Source organism: Podarcis gaigeae, assembly GCF_964106915.1.
Source record: "Podarcis gaigeae genome assembly, chromosome: 9".
NCBI lineage: Eukaryota > Metazoa > Chordata > Lepidosauria > Squamata > Lacertidae > Podarcis > Podarcis gaigeae.
This window is the reverse complement of record NC_139685.1, coordinates 20,160,728-20,179,184: the sequence shown is the minus strand read 5'-3', so window position 1 is coordinate 20,179,184 and position 18,457 is coordinate 20,160,728. Positions and strand designations below refer to the sequence as shown.

Below are 18,457 nucleotides of genomic sequence, written 5' to 3'. Positions count from 1 at the left end.
AAGAACCAGTGTCAATTAGTGTAGAAAATACAGAGTTGGTGGTCCAGAAAAGTCTGTCTCTGTATTAAGGCAGCTTCTGCCCATTCTCAGACACACTTCACCTCAGGTGTCAAAGGTTTTGAAACCCAAAGTTGTCAACCCTAGGCTCTATCCATTTCATTTCATTTTTTTTTTAAGAACATCAAATTAAATTACTCTAAGCCACGACTCATAAGTGTAACTGATACCTTGGGTTTCTTGCTATAGAATTAAGAACCGGTTTTGTGGCATATTTGATAGGCACATGTGATACACCCTCTTACCGGGTGCTTTTATTGGTCTTCAGCTTTCCCTTTTGCATGGAAAGTTTTTAATAAGGCTGCTCTGGGCAGAGCGTCTCTTAATAAACAGCAAAAAGAGTCCACATTGTTCTCCTGGGCGGGGGGAGGAGGAAGGCTCCCTTTTATTCAGCAAAAAAGCAAACAATGTTTTGGTCTCTTCTGCAAGTCTGTCTTACGGTTGCCAGACCTCAGGCCCAGGAACCTGTCTCAGGCCATCTCAGTTCCACCGTGGCAACTCTAGCATATGCCACACCAATTTCACCCGTTCATTCTGATACATTGGCAGCCTATTTGCAAAATTTAACCATTCCCAAATACTGACGCGCTTCCACTTACGCGAGATTGAATATGCTGCCTTCGGCTGTACTTGAGGGTTGATTTCCCAAAATCCCGCTGGGAAAACGCTTATGTCCATGTGGAGATGGCAGCATTGAATCGGTAGCCCATGTGCTTCTAGCTTGCACTCTTTATAAAGATTTGAGGAGTGATGTTACCGTGCTACCTCGGGTTAAGGACTTAATTCATTCTGGAGGTCCATTCTTAACCTGAAACTGTTCTTAACCTGAAGCACCACTTTAGCTAATGGGGCCTCCTGCTGCTGCTTAGCTGCCGGAGCACGATTTCTGTTCTCATCCTGAAGCAAAGTTCTTAACCTGAGGTACTATTTCTGGGTTAGCAGAGTCTGTAACCTGAAGCGTATGTAACCCGAGGTACCACTGTATTATTACTTCTCTACTACTGTCCATAGGGACGCAGGTGGTGCTGTGGGTTAAACTACTGAGCCTAGGACTTGCCGATCAGAAGGTCGGCAGTTCTAATCCCTGTCACGGGGTGAGCTCCCGTTGCTCGGTCCCTGCTCCTGCCAACCTAGCAGTTCAAAAGCACGTCCAAGTGCAAGTAGCTAAAGAGGTACTGCTCCGGCGGGAAGGTAAACGGCGTTTCCATGCGCTGCTCTGGTTTGCCAGAAGCGGCTTAGTCTTGCTGGCCACATGACCTGGAAGCTGTACGCCAGCTCCCTAGGCCAATAAAGTGAGATGAGCGCCTCAACCCCAGAGTCGGTCATGACTGGATCTAATGGTCAGGGGTCCCTTTACCCTTTACCTTTACCAGATCGCTCAGCCATTGCTACTGTGTCCTTTCTTCTTGCAGAACCAGGCAACAGCAAAAACTGCAAAAAAATTAGTAGGGGTAACCAGAACAAGATCTAATTTTTGATTATTGATTAAACCTCCGGAGTGCATTTTGCATAATTAAGTTTTTACCTCTGTCTTCAGCACATTGTATTTTATTTTATTGCTAGGGCTAGGGACTGGTGCAAATAAAGATTCTTCCGATTCTGCCACACCCATCCCAGTCGTGCCCCCCAGCAGCTGCTATTTGCACACATATGTTTAAGACATATTCAATGTGACCACGCTTTTAACATAATGGGTAGAAGAGGCCCTTTTAGAAGGAGAGAGATGCACCAGATCTCTGCAATCCCTGGCTTTGCTAATCTCCAGCGGACCAAAACTTCTTTTTTAAAAGAGTTTTCACCTAGCAGGCAGAGCTAGGTGCATCCCCTTCCTCTGGAGACAAGTCTGGTTCAGCTGAACCTTTCATGCATCCTTGCAAAACACACAGGCGCAAATACACTACCCCCTAAAGTGTTAATCTTCAAAACAGAAATATTTCTTTTCTCCCGTAGTTAAGTTATGACAACTTGCTGAGGCAGGCAACATTGTGGTACGAGAGAATTACAAATGTTCGACAAAGAGCAGCTAGCATGTAACCTTTAGGTATCTAAGGAATTTGCTGTTTCCAGGTTACACTTTCTAAATCGGTGGGGTCTAGTCACACTTTCTGCACATCGGGGTATCAAAATTAAATGAGGTTGTATTCAGACTGGTAGCAGAATCTCAACCATGTCTGCTCATCTTGGTTGCTCCCAGCGCTTGCATTAGAAATTTGACATAGCTATAGAGCATCATTAATAATAATAATTAGAATTAGAATTTATATATCACCCTATACCTGGGGGTCTCAGGGCAGTTCACAGAATAAAATCATGATATAAAACCACAAAATACATGTGGGATGGGAGAGCCATCCTGTGGCCAGCTCATACAACATATTCCCTAAGCTCAGATCCACACCACTGTCTAAATGTCTTGCATTGTATCCTCCCTTCTGCCATATACAGTAGTAGTATCTCTGGTCTTGGCAATGGAAACTACTAGTAAGTCAACAATTCTGAAATCATAGAGTTTAATATTTCTGTTTCTGTCCAGAGGAACATTAGGTGGTTTAATATCTCTGTGAAGGATTTTCAAGTTTTCTTTTGTGTAGTGCTTTTGAAGTTGTTAAAGTGATTTTGCCAAGAATGCTAGACTGACAATTCATCCTAATACACTACACATATCTTTTCAAACTCTAGCTAACAAGGTAGCTATGAGCTCCATACACAAGAGTGCTCTATATAACTGAACGATAGACAGCCACAACTTTGCAAAACCACATCCAAATCTATTAAAACTGTTTCTATTCCTTTTTCATTGGCTGTTAATTGCATTCTTCTAATGACTCTAATTTTGCCCACTTTGAAACTTTTACAGGACAGCCAGAAGCCTTAGTTATAAAAGGGGGTGCACTTTTTCATAACCTACGGCAACTTTTAATAGCTACGCTGGAGCATTAACAAGCAATGCACACATTAGGCATCATTCAGTTCCAAGTTAATAAAAAGAGAGTGTGGAAATAACCATGTATTCCCAAAAGGCAAGGTTGTAGATAAAATTATTGGGATGAATATTACAATTGTGGGGGAAGCAATTTTCTTCATTCTGTCTGAGCAACCTATATCATCTGGATTCGGCAAATTTTAGAAAATCCATTTTTAAATTCCCAATTCTTCCTTTCTGCTTCCAGCGAAAATCCTCTTGGTAATTCATGCATGCTCCATTCTGATTGTTCTTAAAGCCAGCTTATCCAAACACCCTTTCCTTATCTATTTAGGAATCCCTGAAAGCTTGTCATTGACACCCAAGCATGGCTTCCAGACTGTCACTATTTTGGGGTGGGATTCAATCAATCACATACCTATACCAGGAAATTCAGACTGTGCAATTACAGTTGGTTGGGACAACAAGCTCTTGCGCAACAAACTCGTTTCGCCCAGAAGATCAAACTTTTTTTGTGATAAGGAGAGAGATTGGGGAATACACTGGGAATTGTAGATAGATAGCACTTGCTTTGAGGCAATGGTGTCTAGCCTTCTTGCAAACAAGTCAGGAGGAATGCTCAATAAACATGTCTCCTGGAAGCACCCAAAATGTGTGGCAGAAGATTCTGGGGGCATGATCTGGAGTACTCACTATAAATAAAAACTTAGTAAGCTTTTGTCTGTGCCACAATGGTATTCCCAAGTGCACCTCTGGCTTTCTCCTATATATTTTAAAGGTAAAAAGGTAAAGGACCCCTGGACGGTTAAGTCCAATCAAAGGCGACTATGGGGTTGTGGTGCTCATCTTGCTTGCAGGCAGAGGGACAGCTTTCACAGACAGCTTTCCAGGTCGTGTGGCCAGCATGACTAAACTGCTTCTGGTGCAAAGGGACACTGTGACAGAAACCAGAGCACACAGAAACGCCGTTTACCTCCCCGCCACAGTGGTACCTATTTATCTACTTTCACTGGCATGCTTTCGAACTGCTAGGTTGGCAGGAGCTGGGACAGAGTAATGGGAGCTCACTCCGTTGCGGGGATTCGAACAGCTGACCTTCTGATCAGCAAGCCCAAGAGTCTCCGTGGTTTAGGCCACAGCGTGCCATGAACCCAACAGAAAAAATGCAAAGCATTTGCACGGGGGTAAAACCTGATCATTGCTAACAGAAGCTGTTAGGTGGACTGCAACATGCCTCTGTATACAAGAAGCCAAAGACCCACCGTTCATTCTTCAGCAATGTAAGACACTTCCTGTGGCACCTCCCACTTGAGCATTTTGCTAGAAATGCAATGTTTATGCATGCTCAAAAACTTTAGCATTTTCTCCACATAGCACAGGGGGGTGCCCGAATGAATGTCTTGACTGAGGGCCATTCAATGAATTCAAATGTCCAAGTCTCTTAACAAGTAGGCTGCACCAGCTCCATACCGATCAATGTGTAATCTAAGCATCGTTGGGGATGCGGGTGGTGCTGTGGTCTAATCCACTGATCAGAAGGTCGGTGGTTCAAATCCCCATGACAGAGTGAGCTCCCATTGCTCTGTCCCAGCTCCTGCCAACCTAGCAGTTCGAAAGCATACCAGTGCGAGTAGATAAATTGGTACTGCTGTGGCGGGAAGGTAAACAGCATTTCTGTGCGTTCTGGTTTCTGTCACGGTGTGCCAGAAGCAGTTTAGTCATACAGGCCACATGACCTGGAAAGCTGTCTGCAGACAAACACCACCTCCCTCAACCTGAAAAGTGAGATGAGTGCAGCACCCCATAGTTACCTTTGACTGGACTTAACCACCCAGGGGTCCTTTTTTACCAGAAGTGGTTTAGTCATGCTGGCCACATGACCTGGAAAGCTGTCTGTGAAAGCTGTCCCTCTGCCTGAAAGCAAGATGAGCACCACAACCCCATAGATGAGCGCCATAACCCCATAATCACCTTTGATTGGACTTAACCGACCAGGGGGTCCTTTATCTTTTTACCTAAGCATCGTTTATATATTCAACCACACAAAAATGTACTTGTGCATGGGTTACCCCCTCCTCCCGTTTTTAAAAGCCTGTGTGCACCACAAAAAATACAGCAAGTATCAGTTTAAATAGACAATCTTAAAAGTGTTCACCTTGGGGAAAGGAGTAAGTGGAGTTTGTTGCCATAATACTGCCCAAGCTACAAACAGCACTGTTACTGTGCCCTTTGTGCCTCCCAGGCAAGCTGGGCTTGGCAAGCTATAAACTCTCCTGAAAACTGAAAGGTGTTCTCCCCTCACCCATCCCCAAGTTCCTTCACTTCCAGGTTGCAATCTTCCAATAAGGAACTGCTGCTCTAAATGTGCCCCCCCTCCCAATGGCAATATGGTGCAACACTGCAGCACATGTCGGAACCGGTTGGACAGCTTCAAGGAAGGAGATATTGTGAAATGAACTTTTCTGCAGCCGCCAGATATGTGAAGATCAAACTGCAGGACAGCAACTGTCGAGAGAGAACCTAGATTTCTGAATTAGATTCTGATACTTTGAGCGTGACCATTAAAATATGCTAGAGGAGTGAATGCAAACAGATACTTCACATTTTAAATATTTCGCCGTCGCAGGAGCTTGACTCATCGAATGGACCACAAGGGTCAGAAGGGACCACAAAGGTCAGAAGGGACCACAAGGGTCATCTAGTCCAACCCCCTGCAATGCAGGAATATTTTTGCCCAATGTCGGACTTGAACCCACAAACCTGAGATTCAGAGGCTCATGTTCTATCAACTGTGCTAGGAATATTCCCTTAAGAGAGAATGCTAAAGGGACACGGGTGGCGCTGTGGGTTAAACCACAGAGCCTAGGACTTGCTGATGAGAAGGTCAGCAGCTCGAATCCCCGCGACGGGGTGACCTCCCATTGCTGGGTCCCTGCTCCTGCCAACCTAGCAGTTCGAAAGCACGTCAAAGTGCAAGTAGATAAATAGGTACCACTCCGGGGGGAAGGTAAACACGTTTCCGTGCGCTGCTCTGGTTTGCCAGAAGTGGCTTAGTCATGCTGGCCACATGACCCGGAAGCTGTATGCTGGCTCCCTCGGCCAATAAAGCGAGTTGAGCGCTGCAAACCCAGAGTGGGTCACGACTGGACCTAATGGTCAGGGGTCCCTTTACCTTTACCTTAGAGAAGGCTACCGTTTTACTTTTGCTCTCCAGGTTTGGATTTAATTCCCTGCTTTTGGTTTTCACTGTGCTGGGTAGGATCTGTAAAAGGTGGAGGAAATATAAACCAAAGTGGGGGAGAGAGAGAGTCGCTGCCAAAAGCATCGTACCCAGTTGTCTTAATGCTCATGGAACTTGAGAAGAGTCATCTACACCTTTTCTTACTTTTGCTGCTTTAAGCAACCCGACTTTTGTTTTCACATTTCACTACTGGGAGCCCAGACCCAAATGCCCCGAATATGTTTGCAAACCCCTTTGCCTCCACAGCCAGATTTCAAGGTACGTCTTACCTGTAACTTCTTTTTTGGGGAGGCGGGGAAAATCTGCCGTATCTTATTCAAACCTCATCCAAGAAAAAACTGGCTATTACTGATCATTGGCTAGAGGTTTTCCTGTCAAGGACTTGGTTGACGGGGCAGAAGGAACCAATCTCCAGCAACCGGGTAGAGGCTGTCTCAGCCCTAAAACTCAGACACAATTTCTGTAATCTTATAGGCAAGAGCTGCCCTTTTATCTGCAATTGTGAAGGCCATTGAGACAAAAACCATGCAGGGGAACACGAGAGCGGACAGCTTGGAGAGCTCTGAAGGCTTCAGCAGAAAAACAACTCAAGTCAGGGTGGAGGAGACACAAAGTCCAGGGGTAGTGTTGACCTGAGCCGACCCAGGAGCTGTTTATAGGATCGGCAGCCAGTCAAAAACTGGAAGATTGTTGCAACAGCAAAAAAAGGATCTGTCGGAACTCAAGCCCAAAGAGGTCCTGATCCTGGGACCCAGTGGGGTGTTTGGCAGGGACGGAGACCAGAGTATAGCAAAGGCACATGACATGGCAATGTTTATGGCTGTAATTTTATTTTCATTTTTGACCTCGCTTCATTATGATTACTGGAGAATCATCACAGTCAATTCCTGTTCCTTTCAGGGTGGCTTGGTTAGATGAGTTTGGTGTGAAAATCCTCTTCCAGCACCAAGACACTGGAATTCCATGTTGAATGCGTCCCGTTCGAAATGCTTTGCATTTAAACCGTAGTCACACTGAGCAAAAGTTTTTTGAGGAGGTGAAAAGCACATGCGTCCCAAGAGGTAGAAAATATATATCTGGACTCAAAGCATGCAATTGAAGATGATCCCCAAAGAAATCAAAACAACATTAACGTGCACATTTAACCTTATTTCTTGCTTAGTCACTTGGCTCAGCAACACAGCTGCAAATAAAACGTTTTAAGTGTGTTGCAAAGTGCAATACACAATGTGCCACTAGATGGTGAAAGTGAGCTATGGTAAATCCAAAGTATTTTTCAAAACATTTTTTTTTAAAGCATTTTGGCGGCGTTTTTTTATATGTGCTTCAATTCCACCACTGTTTCCTGATTTATCTGCATTTGTTTGAAAAAGCCACTTCCATTAAGCGTGGGGACTTTTCAGTTTTTCATGGCTGTTTCACCACAACACCAGCGGGCACACTATTCTGGGGTTATATCAAGCTTTCAATACTGAGTTATCGCAGGATATCGGTCATAGCCCTGTGCTGCCAGCCACAGCAGAGCTCAGTGGAAGGAGAAGCCAGCCCACCAGCCACGTCTCAGGGGGTACTTGCTTGGAGGCAAAGTCCATAAGCAAGATTCAGCCCAGTCCTAAGGTCAGGAGTATCTCAGTTCATGTAGTCAGATGATCCGGGGGGTCAAGAAAGCCAAGGGTCCAAAATCACGAGAAGCAAGAAGCAGCAAGGTCTGGTCAGGACTGACGAATGTTGTTTCCAGAAACTGACTGAGACTGGAAACCCTGCTTAAGAAAGCTGGAGCTAACTGGTTCTCATCAGGAGCAAGAAGGCTGATCAGCAGCAGGTGGAGTTCCTTCACCTTCTACTCCTTCAGGCTGCTGCTCAGCAGGTGAAGCCGACTCGTGGCCCATGACAACATCCCAAACACTGCAAGGGGACTCCGCATCTCTTCTCGGCAATGAATAAACATTGGCGTGCTAAGCTGCCCTTGAATATCTATGCACTATTGACTGAGGTTGGTCTCTGAGGCTGTGTCATGGGGGTCAGAGTACTCTCTGCCATTGGCATGCAAATAACAAAAATGCTTTTTAGTTATTTGTGTCCGTATGATAATGGAGAACTTTGCAACACACAGGGCGTGTCATTTTGCCTGGACAACAGTTTTGTCTCTTTATATATGGGAACCATATTTTTGGAGAGATGGGGAGATATAAGCTCAAAAGAAGATGGAGAGACACTTGTAACAATCTAAAGCTTTGCCATATGTCCCATTGCTTCCAAGTAAATATGGTCAATATTGAGTTTCAAGATATATTTACCATAACATATCTTGTTGAACGTCATTCAACGTTCACACAACACACTTAAATGGGGTTGCCATGTTTTCAGAAAGTGGAAATCTGGACACAAAAGTTGTTGAGCTTTTTTGCCAAAATTGCAAAGAGAAAAGGTTTTAAAGCTATTTTAAAGGAAAATAGGTGGCAAAAATGGCACTGCCAACATGGTTGCCATTCGTCTGGAACTTTCCGGACATTTTCCCCATTTTCGCCGAGCACTGCTTCCGACTGCAGTATTCCGGGTATGTCTGGGAAATTCTGGGTCTATGCCAACCCTAACTTAAGCTGCTGCTTTAAATGGTTATGGCTTCCATCAAAGAATTCTGGGAGCCTGTCTAAATAATATATACGCTGTTGGAAAGGCCTTGCTTCCAGCCATCTTGAAAATGGGTGCAACTTGAGTTTGACTTTGAACTTGAAAATACATCATGAGTGTTCTGAAGGCATGAACCAACTGTCAAGCTTTTTTCTTTTCTTTTGCAAAAAATCTCCAAAAAAGTAGAAGTTCTAAAGCTTTTTTAAAATTATTTTTTAGGAAAATGGCCAAAAAATTCAATGCTTCTGATATGGGCTGCAGTATGCCCATATTTTAACTGATTTTAAAAAAATCTGCCCAGATGTCATTTTTGACGGATGAATCCCGGCTATGTCCGGGAAATTCCAAACGTATGGCAGCCATGCACACTTTCTCAAGCTTGCAAACTGGCAGTTGCTGCACTCTAGGGTGTCTTCACGCCTCATAGTAAACATACATGAAGACTGTAAATGTGTAATGTTCCCTTGCTTTCAGGTTCCTTGCTATAAAAGCAACTATGTGTATATCTGTATTGGAGAGGGTCTGAGGCTTGGACTTAGGCTAGTGAGTTACCTGGGAATGGGTGGGTTGAAGCCGCAGAGGACTGGGAGAGTTGCAGGGAAACCAAAATGCTTGTTTACAAAGTTATTGTACTACCAACCTTAATATACGCTTGTGAAACATGAATCACTTATAAACACTAACTCCTCAAAAGATCCCATCAATGGTGTCTCCAAAAAATGTTACACATCACTTGGGAAGACAGGCAAACTAATGCCAGCGTACCAGAAGAAGCAAAGATCACCAGTGTCAGAGCACTGATTCTTCAACATTCACTTCGTTGGACTGGTCATGTTGTTTGGATGCCTGATTATCATCTTCCAAAGCAACTACTCTATTCCAAACTTAAAAATTGAAAGTGTAATGCTGGTGGTCAACAAAAGAGGCAAATCTAACAAAATGTAGCATAAACACCGACAATTGGGAAACACTGGCATGTGAACGCTCCAATTGGAGCACAGCCTTTAGCAAAGGTGTCATGGGCTTTGAAGACGCTCAGACTCAGGACAAAAGGGAGAAACATGCTAAGAGGAAGGCACACTTGGCAAACCCTCACCATGATCAACTCCTGCTCAGAAACCTATGTCCACACTGTGGAAGGATGTGTGGCTCCAGAACTGTCCTCCACTGTCACTTACGGACCCAGTGTTAAAACCGTGTTCATGGAAGACAATCTTACTCGGCTAGGATTGATCGCCAAAGTAGAAGAAGCTACCTGAGAGTGGGTGTGCTCAGAGCCCTAAGGCAACATGAAGCCCGGACAGTCCAGACTGACCAGTCCTGGCCTTCTGACCTTACGTGGTCAACAGAGCAGGAACGCCTACCGGCAGCATTTCCAGACGTTCCTCTGGCTCGAGAACATAGGCTCCAGTTTGGGATTTGGGCATGTCTATCTCTGGCCTGCCTCTGGCAATGAGCTGAGATCTGCATGTTCATTTGCTGTGATTTCCTATCTGCTTTTCGGCTTGCCATGTTTCATTCCTGTTCTTCACTGTTCTAACGCCAATCTCTGTGTACTCGACAATTGCAATTAATTTATGAGGGAATTATTCTCTCTCTCTCTCTCTCTCTCTCTCTCTCTCTCTCTCTCTCAGCCTTATATTCAAGTCTTGCGCAATTCCCGGATTTAGAAAGGTCTGTTCGTTTTGGTAACTGCTGGGGAGTACCTTGTCCGCTCAAATGCTTTCACTGTGTTAGTGCCAGTTCCTGCTCTCATCCTTCTGTAATTGTTAACTTGAATGGAATGCAAAAACTCTGGTTTGGGGCTAGTAGAACTTTAACTTTTGGTAGATGGCGAAAAGCAGGAATGGAGGGAGGTAGACTTTTGCTGCTTGAAAGGTAAGTCCATATGTGTGTTTATATCCATTCATGTTGCATGGGACAGTTTTGTGGTTCTCTGATTTTCCTCTTTTTCCTTCCCTTGCGTTCAACGTGCTACGTATCATCTGCTTTTCTTCTTCTTTTATAAAAAAATGCAGCTGTCAATGAGATGTCTCTGTTTCGTTCCAAAGATTTATTTTGAAATCGAATACTGTTCCTTTCCTAACTGTTCCTTGTCGGGTTTTTTCCAGTTAAACACGCCTAGGCTTGAGTACAGATCAGAAGTTAACAATAAGGGGAAAGGTTGTTGCGATTTATGCCCCACAATTACACGCGAATAGTCTTGACTGATATATCTATGGAGGGTTTTTTTCCCTCCCCCCTGCCCCCCCGGGGATTAAATCTCGAATCTGCTGCCCTTGCTGCATCTGTGGTTACCTGAATACTACATGTAAGTGCTTTGTTACCATTGTACCCTGTTCTCAGTGGTGTTTGCATGGAGGGTGGAACTGAAGGTTGTTTAGTGTCTTGTAAAACATTTACCAAAAGCAGCCAGCCATAGATTTGAAGGGCATTCCATTGCCAGAGAGAGAGCGAAGTTGCACGAAAGAGGGCGAACGCCAGGGACTTGCCAGGTACAGTTTCATATTTTTCATCTTCTCCTTATCCAAGAGGCTTTCGGCAGAGGGGCACCATTTGTGATGACGTGGAATGAAAACGAAACGGGTCCCGAATAGTTCTGTTAAATAGCACCCACGGAAAATTCACTTCCGTACGTGACTTGCGGGAGTTGAACATTCAGTGACTGTTTGGGGATGGATTTGAGTGGTTTTGCACTAAACAAAAAACAAAAAACCCACCCTAGTGTTAGTTACGAAATGGTTTCAATGTGACTCAGCAGCAGGCAAATCACCCATGAGTTTAGGGTTTGCAACATTAACAATGTGCAATTCAGTGATTTGCAACTTGGATGTTAGAGGCTGATTTTCTGTGCAAGGTTCTGCTCAGTGTTTTCTTTGTAAAACAGATCTAAGAAAGAAGGCTAGCTTACTCTTGTGGCTTTCCCCTCAAACAGTGACATGTGTGTTAACATGTTCTAGCATAAACACGGATAGTTTCGTATTTAGAGAGAGTGTTAAAAATGGAGGATTTTACTGGCAGTTAGAAGCTACACAGTATACAATTAGAGGTTAATTATATAGGGATCCCCAATCTCACTTGCACGCAAAACTTCACATTTTGTGAATATCTTGAGAAAGTCACATACCAACTTTTTGCGCATGGGGAATGCAAAGTGTATGGTTTGTTGGCAAATGGGCTATTCTGTACACTGCAAAATGTAACAATGCAAAAGGGGCTTGCTTTTCTGTGCGCTGCTGTTTCGTGGCGTAAAAGTGTCAGAGTTTTGTGTCCCCTAGAAAAACCAGTTGTGCCATCTTTCTCGAATCAACGGATACTTTTTGAATCGTGGCTGCGTTTACCTGTTGGGCCTATGTGCTCTCCAATTTACTCTAAATGGATAGTGCCAGAATACAACAGTTCCTAAACAACATTAATATGAATATGAATTAAACTGTCTTGAGCCGCTCGCCATTGCTATTTGTGTATAAAGGACAAACACATTTCAACCGTTCTTTTGAGGGTAGCGGTTCTCTTCCTAATCGCTGTATCCTAAAGACTAAAGATCAATATGCCTGTAATCCAATGACTGTACCTGAATTGTGGGGGGGGGGGGGGTGTTTTTTTTGAAGAAAGGCTTTACCAAAAAGAGCAGTCTCCAATTTGCAGCTTTTGTAAACGGGCCTCCCTGTAGTAGTGCTTTATCTTTCCTCATTTGCTAGGACAACTATGTGGTGGGCTTCATTTGTCTTATACACTTCGCAATACAGTACGTAGTTGTTTGTGTGCCTAAATGGTCAGTTCTCATGTTCTCGGTGGGCAGAAGACAGATCAGGATTTACTGGAAGACGTCTGGGAAATTTGCAAGTGATCTGCAACGGCAGAAGAGCTTTTCCCAACTAAATAAGGCTGCTGAAAAGTAGAAAAGAAAAGAACAGAAGAGAACAGTATGCTGTCTTTTGTGGGAAAAGACCGAAAGCTCAGTTCTGGTACCAGCCAAAAACAAATTCTTTGGCTCCGAACATGCTCAGAAGCACACTTTAATCATTTAATTCTGACTGTATGTATTTTACACCTGGCTGTGGTTGATCAGTCTAGGGTTTCTAGTAAAAAAACAAAGAAGATCTAACAAGCCTGCCACTTGCTACCCCTGTGCTAAGTTTTATAGCTTCTTTTGGGTCACAAGGGCCTCAATTTGAAGCTAAAAGAGAGGTGACAATGTTATCTATTGTCATGTGATGACATTTTTCTTTTACAAAAACTGATCACCATAAGAATTGGCAGATTAAGAGAGATGGTACACAGTGCATGTTTACTTGGAAGTAAATCCCAGTGTGGCTTATTCCCAAATCACGGTATGTAGGATTGGCAGCCTCAGACTTTAATGCTACTGTTATAGAAAAATAGGAGCGCCTACATACTCACACATAAGTCCCATTTTCTTCCAAGTATATTCTTGTCTTGCCTTCTTGCATGTTCCCCAAGAGGCTAATTTAGTCCTTGAGTGACTAGGCTTTCTCGAACTTGCTCCCAAATGAAATGGCCCCATATAGGTTGGATGGAGAGACAGATGAGGGGAATCCCAGCCCTGGAAGTAGTCACAAAAGCAAGAATCCATATGTCACGTGTAGAGTGTTGGACGAGGAGCAGGAAGACACAAGTTCTACTCAGGCCATTAAGTTCAGTGGGTGACCTTGGTTGGGGGACCAGGCACCCTCTCCCAGCCCGACCCAATTCCAGGGACTTTTGTGAGGGGGGAAATGTTGGTGGGGTGGAACATTTGAGTTCCTTGGAGAAAAAGCACAATTAACACAGTAGCAATCGGAATAAAATGGGGAAAGTGAGCTTTCCATTTTATTTTATTTTCCATTCTGCATTTGTTGACAGAGGTATTTACGTTCCAAAATGTCCATCTTTAATCATTTAATCCTCAATCACTGTCTCAAATTTCAGGAGCACTTGCTCTGAAATACAGTGGAACCTCGGGTTACATACGCTTCAGGCTATAGACTCTGCTACCCAGAAATAGTGATTCAGGTTAAGAACTTTGCTTCAGGATGAGAACAGAAATCGTGCTCCGGTGGCACGGCAGCAGCGGGAGGCCCCATTAGCTAAAGTGGTGCTTCAGGTTAAGAACAGTTTCAGGTTAAGTACAGCCTCCGGAACGAATTAAGTACTTAACCCGAGGTACCACTGTAAGTGTGCAATCTTAAGGCATTTGAACTCTTAGGATAAAACAGATAAATTGGATATCTTTTTTTAATTTACTTTTTTTTAATTGCTGTTTTAACTTTGAAGAATGACAGGACAATAAGCTGCCCAGGTTTCCAGAATGATCTTGCTGCAAATCAATATCATGAATATACAAATGGGCATTGGACATATTTTTTACTGTAGCTCGTGGGGGGGAAATGGACATCTCCCCTGACTCTCTGTGTTGCAAGGGAAACTGAATTGGGAAAATGGCCTTAGCAACTTGCTTAGATTGAGTGGGGGATAAGCTAAGGATACAAGTGAGGTGGATTTATCCCATGTTTAGTCATCATCTGCATCCTTGTTTACTAAGTTCCAGTCAGTTACACCTGAGCAAATACAGTAAAGGAAAAGGGTCGGAACACAAGTCTCAGAGAGAAAATTAAGAGCAGAAACTTCTCTTGGAATGGGAATGCTGAGGTGGCAAGAACGTTGGGTCTTCTGTATTTATTTGCAGCGCTCAGATCTTTTTATAAACTAATTTTTAATGGGCATTTTGCATGGTGCCCTGATTATGTGCAAACACACACAAATGCAGCTGGAGTATTGGAAAGCCAAAAACATTTTAAAAATAAATAGAATCGTTATTTTAAAATGATATAGAAACAATACAGAGTGAGGGCATGGGTAGTACACACTAAGGAGCTCTGGTGCCTTCCTTTCCCCCAGTTTGTAGGGGGATTTTTGTGGTCTCCATGGTCTTGGAATTTGCAGACCTGCCAAGATAGGTGGCTAGCTCCCAAATACAGTGGTACCTTGGTTCTCAAATGCCTTGGTACTCAAACAACCTGGAACCCAAGCACTGCAAACCTGGAAGTAAGCGTTCCAGTTTGTGAACTTTTTTCGGAAGCTGAACATGCTCCATTTTGAGTGCCACGCTTCCGTTTTGAGTGCGACACTTCCGTTTTGAGTGTTACGCTTCCGATTAGAGTGCTACACTTTCATTTGGAGTGTTATGCCTATGTCTGTCTGTTTTTGCTATTTATTTTGCGTTCTTGTTTTTGCGGCTCTTTTTGTGTGTGGCTGTGTGGAACCCAGTTCAGCTACTGACTGATTGATTGATTGATTGATTGTGTGACTGCAGTTCATTGTTTATTTCTTTCATTTTATGGATCAATGGTCTCATTCGATAGTAAAATTCACGTTAAATTGCTGGGTTTTTTTTAAAATGGCAGTTGTTTTTAAAAGTCTGGAATGGATTAATCCATTTTGCATTACTTTCTATGGGAAAGGGCGCCTTGGTTTTGGAACACTTTGGTTTTTTAGAATAGACGTTCAGAACGGATTAAGTTTGAGAACCAAGGTACCACTGTACTCCCCATTGAGAGATGCCGTTCCCTGGGGACTGTGGCTGCACAGGAATTACAATTTCCGATTTCATGGAAGCCTATGGACCTGTGATTTGTGTTGCAGATGCCCAAAGCCATCTCTGGTCTTGGGCCACCAGAAGCACCTTGCATATTTGGTTGTCTTGACAGATCCTGTTGGGATCCCCCCCCCCTTTTTTTTTTTTTGCAGAGCAATAAGCAATTTGGGAGGACAGCAAGCTGTTATTGTCTTCCCTTCCAGAAGCTACTTTGTCCATAACTTCCCCTTTCAAGAAAGGGACTGCTCGTAACTAGGTATACGTGTTGGTACAGTGTTTCTGGGGTTGCCAGTTGGAGAGATGGATATTGGGCATGCAGCGGACTCGCTTCTCGCAGAGAAAACTCCTGTGTGTGTTCTTGCCTAGATGTCTTTCATGGCTTTCTGCAAAGCTGCAAGGAGCCTTAAAATAAAATCCCTGACCTTCAGGAGTTAGTTGGTTTTCTGGTCTGTTGGGCAAAAAAATGCTCTCAGCACACACAACCATTGTCTGCTCAGCATAGCAGAGACAAATGCAGGAGGAGGGGAGTCCTGCAATGTGTAGTGCAAAAAGTTTGAACTTTGTACAGATTACCCTGATACAAGATTGAAATACACCAGAAAAAAGTTTTAAAATGTATGCAATATGTTGAACAATATCAAAATATGCTTACAACAGTGCTGACAGTATTAGTAGATCTATAAATGGCTATAAATTGCCACCCATAACAAAGACAAATGCATACAGTGGTACCTCGGGTTACATACGCTTCAGGTTACATATACTTCAGGTTACAGACTCCAGTAACCCAGAAATAGTAACTCAGGTTAAGAACTTTGCTTCAGGATGAGAACAGAAATCGTGCTCCGGCGGCACGGCAGCATCAGGAGGCCCCATTAGCTAAAGTGGTGCTTCAGGTTAAGAACAGTTTCAGATTAAGAACAGACCTCTGGAACGAATTAAGTACTTAACCCGAGGTACCACTGTATTTGCAGTGCTAATCTTCCATCTACCTAGTTAATGACTGCCTCCCCCCCATTTACCCCTTCTTCTCCTGGAGCTACTATTTAAATGCCATGGAATAGAACCAATTAATCTCCAATTAAACACCAAAAAGAATAAAAACAAAAGCTAAAGAATTATGTTGTAATTACAAACTCGTCAGAACGACCTCTATAAGGCAGCCAATGTATCCATGGCTGGAATCCGCATATCAGGATTTCTGTTTTCAAAAACCACAAGCAAAAGCCATTCTTAAGTAACAGAAAACACTGGATGGGATTCAGCTAAGTTTTACTCAGGCTAGACATGCTGGAATTAATGAACATGAGTAAGACTGCCTGCGCCTTGCTGTTTAGTCTAGTTCCAGGCTTTTGAATGCATGTGCACATGATGTTAAAGGACGTGGGCGGTGCGGTGCTGTGGTCTAAACCACTGAGTCTCTTGGGCTTGCCGATCGGAAGGTCAGCGGTTCGAATCCACACAATGGTGGTGAGCTCCCTTTGCTCTGTCCCAGCTCCTGCCAACCTAACAGTTCAAAAGCACACCAGTGCAAGTAGATAAATAGGTACCGCTGTGGTGGGAAGGTAAATGGCGTTTCCATGAGGTCTGGTTTCCGTCACGGTGTCCCATTGCACCAGAAGTGGTTTAGCCATGCTGGCCACATGACCCAGAAAGCTGTCAAATGGTGCTGGGGCTTCCATTCCCTTCCCTGTGTGCCCCAAATATCTGCTCCAAGGGGGTTCCCTGGAGGACACCGGAGGGAAAAAAGAACTGCTGTGTACTCAGAAGTTCATTGTGTCGGTGTAGCTGCAACATTGGATACTGTCCTCGGCGTTCAGGTTTTGACCCTGCTTCAAGGTCTCGTGAAAGCCCATGAGGAGTCTCACAAGTGCTCTTTCACGTGGGGATGGGAAGACACCTTAACGTCCAGTCAGTCCCAGTTCTGCATTGGGCAAGGGACTAACGTAGTTCCTCATCGTCTTTTCTGTGTGAATCTGAAAGCACTGAAAAGCTTATTTCTGAGTAAACATGCCAAATGTTGACGCTGCACAATTTCACACTCGCAACATGCGTTAGGAAGGAGTCAGAATTCTTGGGGGGAGAATTTCACTTCCTGAAAAATACATGTGAGAAATATGTAGAGCAGTATCCGTTCCGAGCTAGTTTAATGAGCTGTATGAGAACAAGCAGGGGAAACAAAATGCTTGTGTGACATACTGTGATATGTGCATTACATCTATCCCTGTGATCTTGTTTTATCATGTTGGTTTGCTGCCCATAAAGTTCATTAGATGGAGTACATTTCTGGTCCCCACAGTATGCTGGAAGGAAAAAATACACGTATAATTTTAAGCCAGGGTGCATTTTAAACTATTACCCTTGGGGAGGGGGTTGTTTATTACTATGCAGTTCTGTTGAACCAAGGGCTTAATGGTTTTCAGGATGAAGTTTCAAGCCCCATGCAATCAAGTACTTAGCATCAGACTTTTAAATGGGAGATACGGTTGTGCAGAAGTTCCCAAACTTCCATAAGAACTAGAAACTTAGCTTCTCTCCCCCTTTTAAGTGAAGACAGGAAATCTCGGGATTCTTTTCAAGTTGCCTAGCAATAGTCTGCAACCTTTCTTTAACTGAAACAAGAATTAAGGTCCCGTTTCTTAATTCTTTTCACCATGTATCTTTCTGATGGTGCTGCTGTTGTGACCCATAGCTTGATCTCAACCCATCGCTCAACCCACCAGTTGAAGACCAGTGGCCTAATTTTTCAGTAACAGGAAATGCTGTCTTATGTTCTACTTTATGGTCAAGTTTGAGAATGGAGATGAGGTTCCCAGCTTGCCATCAGGAAGGTTTATTGCTTGCAATAAATTGACTGACATACAATCATCTACCCAGCAATTGACTTAAGCCCACATTCTGCTGGTAGCCATAGATATAGTTGACCAAGCACTTTAGATGGAGTTTCTCATATGCTTATGTTAAAAGAGTCACATGGGCTTAGAATGGCATCTGTTATGTAGAACAT

General features: G+C 43.7%; 1 protein-coding gene and 1 long non-coding RNA gene across 19 annotated transcripts in view; both read left to right on the top strand.

Moving 5' to 3' along the window:
- The window catches only part of LOC310852180, a 216,925-nt gene that overhangs the window by 46,227 nt on the left and 152,241 nt on the right, over nucleotides 1-18,457 (top strand). The gene's annotated exons all lie outside the window — the stretch shown is intronic.
- The window catches only part of RBM47 (RNA binding motif protein 47), a 91,665-nt gene that overhangs the window by 29,556 nt on the left and 43,652 nt on the right, over nucleotides 1-18,457 (top strand). For 3 of the 18 annotated variants that reach the window (XM_083754972.1, XM_083754973.1, XM_083754966.1), the window contains exon 1: nucleotides 10,533-10,730. The exons of 7 other annotated variants lie outside the window; for them this stretch is intronic. The gene's annotated coding sequence lies outside the window, so the exon portion shown is untranslated. Of the gene's footprint in view, nucleotides 1-9,992; nucleotides 11,348-18,457 lie in introns of those variants that run through there. 8 more of the 18 variants (XM_083754978.1, XM_083754977.1, XM_083754976.1 and 5 more) reach the window with 8 other exon arrangements.